General features: G+C 40.4%; 1 protein-coding gene across 1 annotated transcript in view; it reads right to left on the bottom strand.

The window, feature by feature from the left end:
• Window positions 1-12071, bottom strand: part of mctp1a (multiple C2 domains, transmembrane 1a) — a 134469-nt gene that overhangs the window by 70198 nt on the left and 52200 nt on the right. The gene's annotated exons all lie outside the window — the stretch shown is intronic.

Below are 12071 nucleotides of genomic sequence, written 5' to 3'. Positions count from 1 at the left end.
CTTTCTGTATTTAAGTAACAGTACGGATACTTGTGTAAAATAATAGTCTGGTAAAGTAAAAGTACTGACTCAACTTCTTTACTCAAGTAAAAGTAAGAAAGTACAGGCTCTGAAATGTACTTAAGTAAAAGTAAAAATGATTTTGCCATTATTGAAACAATTCATCCGTTGATAATTTCGCAAAATGAAAAAGGTTCTAGCAGAATAATCTAGACTGAAGTAACCAGATGTCCTGCATGAGCATCTGGATAATTATTAATAATAAATTAAGGGTTATTGGGTTGTTGTAGTTTTTAAACCGAGCACTAGCTAGCGTTAGCTATAAACGATGTGCTCCTATAGCATTGCTAACGTTGTAAACTGGCTTCCAAAAAATGCTCAAAAAGCTAATGATGGCAACAGAAACCACACCATACCTGAAGAGATGGCGTTTTTACGTGTTTTTACAAAATATGACGCGACTGGTCTAATTCTAGGCTCAGTTTGTCAGTCCCCTGTGAATTTCCATCGATTGATAACAGGCACCTTCAGCATCAGCATCAGGTCAACAGGTATCACCAACAGGCCAGTCATTTTGTGAGCGCATCATCGACTTCCCCTCTCTAGTCCGATGCTCTAGTCATGTCCAATCATGTCACATCTTTTACGTCATGTCATCCGTGGACGTTAAAAAAGTGACAAGCCTGTTTTTCCAATGTAAGGAGTAGAAAGTACAGATATTTGTGTACAAATGTTGGGAGTAAAAGTAAAAAGTCGCCAGAAAAATAAATACTCAAGTAAAGTACAGACACCTGAAAAATCTACTTAACTACAGTAACGAAGTATTTGCACGTAGTTACTTCCCACCTCTGGTTATCATACACAGGAATACTTACAGTCAATACATTCAATACATACTTGCCATTTATAAACAACGCCCGGTCATAACCACTGGTCAAGTGAATAACACTGATTACCTGGTTATCATGGCACCTGTCGGTGGGTGGGATATTTTAGATGGAAAGACAATCTTTTTGTCATCAAGGTTGATGTGTTAGAAGCAGGAGAATTGGACAAGTGGAAGGATTTGAGCAAATCTGACAAGGGCCAATTTGTGATAGCTAGACAACTGGGTCAGAGCACCTTCGAAACTATTGCTGCGTGCTCGCTTTGCAACACTGTTCAGGTGGCGGTATGTATCAAAGTAAGATCCACAATAATGCAAAGACCAAGATTCAGTGTTATTCACTCCAGTGGTAGGTGGTTGTAATGTTGTGGCTGTAAATATTGTAAGAAAAATCACATACACAAATGTTCATAGTATGGTTTTCTGCTACATTCACAAAGCAAAATGATCACATATGACATATATCACAGCCTACAAAGTGTATAATCTTATTTTTGTGATCCTAATATTGTGTAGGTCTCTCTTGTGCCTCCAAAATAGTTGTGAGTCATCAAAGAATGAACATGGGGCTCCTGAGGGTGTCCTCCAGTGTCTGGCAACAGAATGTTGTTAGTGGGGGCCTTTGGGTCCTATGGGTTGGGAGGGGGGGCATCTCTGTTTTTCGTGTTTTTCTGAGTTGTTCCTAAACCGTTGTGTGCGTGTGTGTCTGGCTGCATCCTGCTGGGGACGGCTGCTACAATCAAGGAGTGTCATAGCTATGGGGTGGGGGTGCCTGGTCTGGTCTAGGTGGGTGGTACATGTCTAAGTAACATCCACGCGAATGCCAGGTCCAAACATTTCCCAGCAGAACATTGTAGATGGTCAATGTCATTTACTTCTCCTGTCAGTGGTTTTAATATTGTGGCTGATTGATGTGTAAGCTACCCCTGTTGAGAATTGAATCCTTTCTTTCCTAATCTCTTTCCATGTTCCTTTACTTTCTTTCACTTCCCTCCAGCTCTCAATTAAATTACTTTATTAAGTCTCCCCTCACTAATGTACGGTTGATTTCTTGCTATAGGTACTTAGACAAAGTTATGGCCTTGACATATTCTCACATTATTATCATCCAGCAGCCCGTCTCACTCTTCAGGAAGCACGATTTCCCTCACAGTGCAATGGAAATGTGATTTGCAACATCAGTGTGGCAGAAATGATGGAAAACTTTGCATTATTTATTCTCACAGCATCATCTGGCACACTGTTAACTCAGTCTGGAAGACGCGTCAATGCGATTGATTATGTCAGTGAGGTAAGTCCATTTGCATGTATTGCATCAGTGTGTGTTGGCCTGCTTAGTCTTCACTCTCAGTTATGGTGGATCCTGCTCCCAGGCATTCTGAAAATTAGCCAAGTACCCGAGACTGATTATAAAACAGAAATGGTCAACCACAGCAGTACAACATTAGTATTTCAAAAAAAAAGATCCTTCCACTCTCCAATCTCAAAAGACAGCAGCGTAAGTATTCAGACTATTACATCTGATTGTCAGTCACTGGTGTCAGAGGTCACTGTTGCTTCTTTATTTGTTGTGTTTCATACAAGATCTCAATGAAGAAAAAGTGCATTTCCATTTTCAATGTTACACTATAAATCAGCTGCAAGCTGTATAATACAAGTGCATTTCAGAATACAATCTGCACTAGATACTGAAGTAAATCATACTCAATACTATAAGCAGTAATTAATAATGCCTAATAAGCCTAATTATGCCTTAACTGTATAAATAGTACCATTAGGTCATTCAATTCTCTGTACATTTCTTTTTTTTATGTTGGAATCTCTTATTTTACGTAAAAGAGAAAGTATTTTATGGTAAATTATTACACCACATAACACACTATGATGAGTAGTGCTGCATTTAATTTAACTTCAGGCACAATACTGTGAATATATGATTTTATAACAGCTTTTGTTTCTCTTTATCTGCTCTGTTCAATTGATTGTGAGATTTGTGGCCACACGCCTATAAACTGTTCCATTTTTAAAGACTTAAAGATCTATAAGCGGCTTTGTAAATAACACTGAGCGAAGTCGGCTTTTAAACTATCCCTTCCATCAGATGAATCTGTGAGGTATAACAGTCATTACCGGGGCAGGCTGTAGATAGCATAATATAGTACATAGTATAATAAAGTGCAAGCAGATATGCCTCATGATGTTCCAGGCAAACGCCTCAGCAATAACTGTTGATCTTCTTTTATTTCACGCCTAGAGGGAAGAACTTGTGAAAAGAGGTGGGGAACTTTGTGTCTGTGTGCTCATTTGTGCGGTTAATGTGTCAAGCTTGTTTTACACACAAATACAATCACACACTGAAGTGGTCATTAAATTGATAAAAAGCACCACTACGGTACTTCCACTTGTGCTTTTGATACTAACTCGCAACTGTGTCTCACTTCACAAACAAAGTAGAGGTTCAGGGCCATTAGTACAAACCATGGACAGTATAAAGATGGGTGGCGGAACAGATCCTCAAAAGTGAAGCTAGAGCGAGTAGAGCTCCCCCTGGTGACTAGCTGCAGTATAGGTCATAAACTCCACCTCCTCCATGTTAGTGGATGGGGCTTGGGTCAAACTAAAACACATGTCAATTTTTATTTTTTTCCAAGGATGGTTTCTGTCATTTTAGGCATGTTCAAGTTTAATTTTAGTTAGTTACTTGACGCTATAGAAATAGGATGTGAATAATGGCAATCACCAGTTGCCATGCCAACCGCTCCATATAGTGGTCCCGTACCAGCGTAAGAGTTAGAAGGAAATTTTGAAAAATAAGAACAGTGTACAATCCAACATTTCCTTGTAACTAATTAAACGAAAACGCGAGCGAGCCTGGTGGAAGTGTGTTCGGGTCATTGATAACGTGGCTCCATGTGGCTCCACTCTCGGACCGTACTGTGCCAAGCCTGGCTCCAAACTTGCAAGTTGGCGCCGCCCGTATCCCCGGGAAAATAGCATCAGTTTGGCCAATGCAAGGAAGTGCCGATACAATGTTCATATTTATACAGTCTGCGGTACACACACGTTCAGGGCCAAACACACGGTGTAATGTGTAGCTGTCTGAGACAGCAGGCCACCAAAACTTATTTTGACAGTAACAGGCCATAATCCAGCAAAGTAAACGATGACTGTCTGAAACATCAAGGTGCTGAGCATAATGGTCAGACTTCACAAACCACCACACACGCTACCTTGATCAAAGCTTTTTAATAACGTCACAAAAATGCGCTTGTTCCGGACTGAAGGGTGACAGATGACACAAGGCGATCGTGGAGATAAAGGCTCTTCTCTTTCACACATATTCACCGTGATGTGTTGAATCATGAATTATTCTGCTTCCCCATTTTCATCATCAATCTGTTAATGTTCATTACACATTCATGATCAATGGCTTTCTGTGTCAGTACGGGGCCTATGTCAGACAAACGGCCCTGAATTATTAATTGATAATATATGAGCTGGTAATTACATTTCATCAGGGAATAGTGTGATATCATGCTCTAAAAATAAGAGTAATCAGACTATGAGGAAAGTTTTAATCTCATGTTAAAAATGGCCAACATATTTGACATTTGTATAATAAATGGACAAAGATACAGCAAAAGCATCGTACAATAGCTAACTCTCATAAAGTAAACATCAGATGCAAGAACGTCTCAATGGTAATAATTTCTGAATGGTAATATATAGAAAAGATTTGAATTTAGTACAAACCTGCACATCTGAACTGTAATTATTTAAAGGGGAACTACCGTTTTTTACAACCTGGACCTTATTTCTGGCATATAATATGATCGTTTACTCGTCCATATAACTTTGGTGTCATTTTTAGTTCGGAAGATATTCGGACGATCCAGCAGAGCGCTGCGTATATCCATATAGTGGGAGTGATCAGGGCACCGAAACGCAGCCTCTAAATAATGCATTATCTGCCACGAAACTCGTTCATTTCACCAATATTTTGTTATGATACGCTAGTGCTATTCCCCGTTGAGACTGGAGTTACCTGTTACCTATTCACAGACGTGGGGTGGTTTCTTGTTCTTTGGCCAGCTGTTCCTCTCTCTGCCTCTGCATTCCCCTTTCAACGAGCTCCTCATCAGTATACTCTGGCTCAAAACAGTAAGGACATCCATGATAGTCGTCGTCCACAACCTCAGAATTAGAAAAATATTCAGCCATGTTGCAGAAAACTAGCAGTAGCAAATTACAGGTAAACAAGCAGCGCGGGGTGCGCGCGGTGCTCAGAGATGACATCATCCAGGTCAGAGGTTAGTAGGTCAATCTACAGACCCCGGATGACGACAACAGGTAACTCCAGACTCAACGGGGAATAGCACTAGTGTATCATAACAAAATATTGGTGAAATGAACGGGTTTCGCGGCATTATTAAGAGGCACGTTCCGGTGCCCCAGTCACTCCCACTATATGAATATACGTGGCGCTCTGCTGGATCTAAATATCTTCCGAACAACTCCAAACGACACCAAAGTTATATGGGTGAGTAAACGATCGTATTATACGCCAGAAATAAGGTCCAGGTTGTAAAAACCGGTAGTTCCACTTTAAGTTTTTAAAATATTGAAATAATCTATAAAAGTTGCCAAATCACGATTCTTCTTGTTCTTTTTAAGGGGAATTTAATCTTTTCTAATTCCAGATATTTCATCACCTTCATTCTTCATTAGGTTTGTGTGTGTTGGTGTTCTCTTTCCAATTAAGGAAGATTAATCTTTGTGCCAGCTGGCTCCACTTACTGATAACATTTTGAGTATCAAAATAGAATGAATATGGATGATAAACCACCTGCTGATAGCATTAGAAAGCCATCAATAATGTATGTCAGTATGAAAGTGGTGCTGTTTTATGATAGCAACTGACTTAGTTGTTTATGTGACAGGGTTTTACACAAGTAGCCTCTCCTGAAAAAAGTCTATTGCAATAAATACATAGTATCCTGTGCTGTAACTCTTTCCAGAATCTTATTTTAAGAGGACATGCTCATAATCTCACAGGCATTCAGTAATTAAAATTAGGCTAATCTAAGAGTTTAGCCGACTCAATGTGCACAGAAAAAAAAGAGAGGACTGCATTTCATTGTGGGACTGAGATAAAATGCAGCCAGATGTTAACCACAGTGTTAACCTGTTCATTCAGCACTTTTAGTTCTTCTCCTTGGAACTCACTGCATCACTGTCAGTGGAGAATCTAATCCGAGTTGGCCAGCACATTGCCTGTCAGAACTTCTGTTATTAAGGACCACACCAAGGAAGCAGTTCACTGATGCTTATCATGAGAACAGGGGAAGAGAAAAATGTGTGAACGTACCCATAAAAACCCTCCGTCATGCTCAAGCCTCAGCCTGGAACAGGTTCACCCTGACATCGTAGAGGCTGTTTATGGCTGCAAACGTGAGTGCATATGTGTGCGTGTGTGTGAGGGAGTTCCTAGTCTATGTGCAGTGTCAGAACTGACGGATGGCTGGAGCTCTAGGATTTCCCATTACCCAGAATGCAATCGGCTAAATAGGATATATAGGGTGAGGCTGCAAAGACAAGGTACTCCATCAGGGACGGTGACATATGGATGAAAATCTACCTGAGTGCAATTAGGGACACACACACACTGCATGCCTCTGCAGCGTTCATGGGTAGTGCAGTGTTCACTTTTTTTTTAACACTGACCAGTGTGTAACATGATCCTGCTGCAATTAAAATCCAAAATGTGAGAAGGCATACGGTCTGCTGTTTAATACAGCAGAGACAGGATGATTAAAATAAAGCAGAGCATGAACAGGAGGTGGGAGAATACCATGGGAGGTGAGAAAATAATGAAGGAGAGTTGAAAATAAACAAAGGACAACATGCTGATGCCGGTCGACACCAGCATCAGCATGTTGGTAGTAGAGGCGGCGGCGGTGGTGGTGGTGGTGGTGTCAAGCTCTCTCATTGTTTTTACACCGAGAGAGCTTGACACCAGCATCAGCATGTTGGTAGTAGTGGTGGTGGTGGTAGTGGTGTCAAGCTCTCTCATTGTTCATACACTCAACTTCACAAACTGGGAACTAATCATTGTTGTAATATTTGCCCTTAATACACACATTTACTATATACTAAACAATACATCTGTCAGCACATGCAAACAGACTGCATCAAGGTATTCATAGTCTCAGAGGGATGAAACACTTCTGACTACTGCTGCAAAAACCATAAGGTTGCATAAGTTTATAGATAAATTACCATTACACCTAATTTAACATTTCACAGACTGTATTACATTTTCATTTTGCTGCAATATATCATGTGGCGCCTCACATCAATTGTCGGAAGAGTGTATCGACTCTGGGTCTAAATGACCTGGATAACACAGCCAGCGCTACTCTGTCATCTGTGTATCCCAACAACCCATTGCATGCCCAGTGGTTGTTGAGGTGAGGACTACTGGTTACAGGAGCAGCACTGGTTCAAATCCCATTCTTGGGAAAGTTGTGTGCTTATGGCTGAGGTGATTAAGCTAGCACCTAAACCCCCGCTGCTCCAAGTGTATTCTCTATGTGTACAAATTGATAGATTAAATGCAGAGAATAACACCTTTATGCACGGCCAGTAAAGCTGATTTCTTGTCTATCATTCTTGTACTGATGCACGGATCACAAATTTGAGAATTAATTTGTCACTTGTGTGGCTACATACAAAAAAAAACTATAAATGAATGGATGGTCAACATGAAAGTGACAACAGAGAACAACATGCATGCAAGGAGAGAGAGAGAGAGAGAGAGAGAGAGTAGCGTATTACGTGCATTAGCCAGGATCAAATTTCCTTTTTGATAGTAGCTGCATGTTGATGATGGATCTGTGGCAACATTTTAGTTGATGATTAATTGTAATACAAATAAGTGTGAATATCACTTAGTTGTGTTTGGCAAATCTTTGCAGTATATCATTCAACCGTACTAGACGGCTGTATTTTGTTAGCAATATACTGTCACCACATTGGCGACAGTTAAATACCTTGAAATACACAATTGTTGGCTCTAAATCTCCTCCTGGTGCCATGAAATGAAAAGTGGATGCAACAAGATGATGTCTTTAAAAGAATGTGGAAATACGGTGATGTGATATCGCATTTCTGATCGTTTCATCAGGCTGTTTACTCAGGGAAATGAAAAATGTTATGCAAAATGATTGCGGTCAGCTCAAATGACTGTTTGAGCTACGTTATACCCAAATGCAGTGTAGTGACATCTGTGCAAAACAAAATGTTCAGAACTGCAGATACTGGTAGTGAAACAATGTTGGGGCTCTGGGGACACAGCAAGATCCAGCTGATATAAGACGAGGTGAACTTCCAAGTAAGGTCACCTGACAGGCAGAATGAGCTCGGCGGCAGCGGTAAACATAAAAAGGCAAACAAGTCAATCAAAGGCTGTCTTTGGTGTTCCATAAATGGCTCTGGTTATCGTTGCCCTCCCACTCCCCCGCCTTTTCAGTCCAATAACATCAGATGCAGGTGTAAATGAACAAAGGCAGGATTAGATGGGAAAGCACATCATGAACAGAGACACTTCTGTACAAGCTGTGAACACTGATCTGGTCCTTCATTCATCCATTTTTACCGTGACAAATTGTGAAATGATTTGACTCGCTAAAGAGATTATGACAATGCTTGTTACTGTGGCTGTATCAAAAAAGCTCCTGGTGGCATTTGTACACCGGCCAGGTAATTTATTTTTTTCCTCATACCGATCAGACAGGCTTGCTCCCTTTGTGCTGTTATTTCTCAGCTTCTTTATGTAACCACCAACCTCTACGTATCGTATCGAGAGAACGTGTTGAAGAGGTGGCTGAGAAGTGCAATTTCTTCGGTTTAATTCCGCCCACATGCATATTCAGAAACAATTTCACATGTAAATGAAAAAGATCGCAGATGACAGTCAAAGTATTTAAGAGAATATAACGTTCTTACTCAATCAAAACTGTGGTCTTACAGTATGTCCCGTCAGTAACAGCCGTTAATTCCTGGTCCAAATTCAATGTCCAACCTCTGCTCTAATCTTCACAGGCTTAAACTGACAGCACCTGCATGCTCAGCAGAAATGCGTGAGTAGCTCAAAATGCTTCATGAGGAATATGACTGCTCTCAATAAATGGAAGCAAGGGCATTTCTATGGCCAGTACAGACATGCTTATATTTTGCATATAATTTAATTTCACAAGCAAAAAATGTGCCAATTTGATTAAATCATATTCCTACTGTGTCATCATGGGACAATAGTCTTTGCAGGTGAGTACTGCTGCTAGAGCAATGATGACAGAGGACTGCAAGACAATAACAGAGTTAACACAAAGTCTAACAGAAAGTTTGTAAACCAATGCGAAAGTCTGTGAGGCGATGGTCAGTGGTTATATGTGGTTCAGCGCGGCATGTTTGCCTTCAGGTGTTGTAGCCCACCAAAGCCGAGGGTGAAAGCCCCAAGAGACAGAAACACATTTCTCACTTTAATGGAACTAAAGTTTCATTTCCAGCAAAGCTATAAAATACTGTGGGGTAATCATCCCTGTGGGTAATCATCGGGTTGGACGGGCCGGTTGGAGAAGGTGCATTATGGGAAGGTGAATCTTTACTTGTCTGGTATTTCACAATACAGAATTATGAACAGAGTGTAAAAAAGGATGGTATTTTAATTATTACAATGCGAAATAAAGGAGCATCAACCCTAATTAATTAGCAATGCTTCCCTGCAAAATTAAACATCCCAGAGTAATTAGAAACAATGTTTTGCTGCCATTAGTCATTCTCCAGAGTCAGTTCCTAAAATAGCATTCAGGCCCAGAATATACTGATCTTTGGCTTATACTGTATCTCAATTTTAAATTAATTTACTGTATATACAGTAAGATTAGAGATGATTTCCCATCTTACAGATTTTAGCTGATGATTAATTGTCAGAGATCCTTACTTGTCTGGTATTTCACAATACAGCATCATGTACACAGTGTAAAAAATGATGGTATTTTAATGATTCTGATTCGAAATAAAGAAGCATCAACCCTAATTAATGAAAAATGAGCAATGCTTCAGCCCAAAATAATTAGCAACAATGTTTTGCCGTGATTAGTAATTCTTCTCTAATTGTATTCACATTTTCAGGGGTTCCATTCATCTCCTCAGATTGGAAATATTTTGTTATGGCAACACATCCTTACCCGGATGAACCTATGAGGCCTGTTTCATTTCAGCTTTATTTGATCTACCCGCACTTGTTCTCTGCCTCGCTCAGGCACAAAAAGGTTCCCTACATCAGTTGGAACTTCACTAAAGGAACATAAGGGAAGACACGTCACTAATGTGGAACCGGGCGCCCCCCTGCCACCGGCTCTCTCTCCTGCGCTCTTTTGTCTCTGGCTAGTCAACCTCATCTCTGAGTTCATACATCACTTTGATGCACGGATCAGAGCTGCGGTGTCAAACGAAATATTCCGTCTTATCTGCTAACTGTGCGCTTCTTTTGGTTTCTTTAGAGGCCGCGTGAAAGTCTCCAAAAAAGTTTCTGTTCTGTCTAGGAGTCTATATTTAGTTGTAAATGCCAGCACACCGAAATACTTCAGACTGATGCTTGAATGTAACTGAATGTTTTGTGTTTCACCTCCACAAAACCTGAATATGTGAAATGCCACGCTGAAGAGGTTTTTCTGAAAAGATGTTTGAACCGACAAAACTACTTGTATCATTTATAATTCATGCTGGGGCTTTTAGTGAATCAATAGAAAGCAGAAGTAAATTGCTTCTCCCAGCACACTGCTTTTATTTGATAATCTTTTCCGTATTCATACCTGACAGGGGAAACTACTGATACGCTGACGGAAAATCCCACCAGTGAGCCCTATATCGATCTTCTGCAATTTACCCAACGCCTGCTGTAGAATGACAGCTAAATATAATATATAATATAATATCCTGACAGCACTGCATGTCAAAACTTAGCATCAATAAATATATATTCAGAAAAAGACAAAACAACGTGTTAGGACATTCATTGTTATTAAGGCATTATTGCTCATATTGTATTTAGGTCACTATATGTCTTTGTTATCATTTGCCTGTTTCTGTCTCTCTCTAATGAGCTGTCTCAGGACAGGACAGGTGAGCTCACCACCTCACTGCTCATTATCCGGCTGGACGGGTAGTCAAAATGTACAGGAGAATGCGGGGCAGCTCCTTCCGATCGGTTGTCGTGGCGACTGCTACAGCCGCTAATGAGGCCTCGCCATCAATCACGATCCGATCCACTGTCAATGAGAGTTTGTGGGAAAATCTCTGAATGGCCTTAGCACTGTGCAACGTATCGTCTGTTTAAACCAAGTGTCAGGGCTGCGTTCACACAGCGTTCACAGCGGGCATTAGGCCATCTAAGCTGCATTCAAAATCTCAAACAGTCCAGCTCCAGAGAAGGGGAAATAATACTGTTTGTCAGGGTGGTTTAATGCAAGATAATATTTCTCATAGGGGTGCAAAGAGTAAACAAAAAAAAATCTATTTCCAATGCCAGAAAAAGTCATACGCAGTAAATTCAACAACTCAGGGTAGAACTGAATAAATTCGACAATCTCTGCTTCGGCGAGCTCAGCTCATATAAAATTAAAGTGGCACTCGACCTTCTTTAAGGTTCAGCTTTGATTTGTTAAATTAACATATTTAACACAAAATGCACAAACCTGAATGAGATTATGGTTGCAGAGTCTGTACTTACACGAGGGGTCTTGATCACACTGCCTATCGCACTGGGTAGTCAATCAAAAGAGCTACAGTATGATTTAGAGGTAATATACACAAAAGTAACCCAACTAGTAGCAAATGGCTTGGCCCCAAAGATGAAACTATTTGACCTTAAGCCAAAGCTGAATTATTTTCATCCATGTAAGCACAAGGAACGCGTTGCATCATTCCATCATGTTGCATCAGGTAATTCTTCTGACTTGACACTTCACAGAACGGACTGTGATGCAAAGATGTGCGATTTAATGAAAAAACCCTACGTTCAGATTATACTGACAAAAAGAGGTATACCCCTAACGACAGCAGAGGAAAAGAAGATAAAAGGGTTGCCATATTTTTTTTAGGAAGACCAGGACATGACAAGACT

The sequence above is a fragment of the Chelon labrosus genome (assembly GCF_963514085.1).
Source record: "Chelon labrosus genome assembly, chromosome: 9".
In the NCBI taxonomy this organism is placed as follows: Eukaryota; Metazoa; Chordata; class Actinopteri; order Mugiliformes; family Mugilidae; genus Chelon; species Chelon labrosus.
The sequence above is the reverse complement of the archived record's forward strand: the minus strand, read 5'-3'. Positions and strand labels throughout refer to the sequence as shown.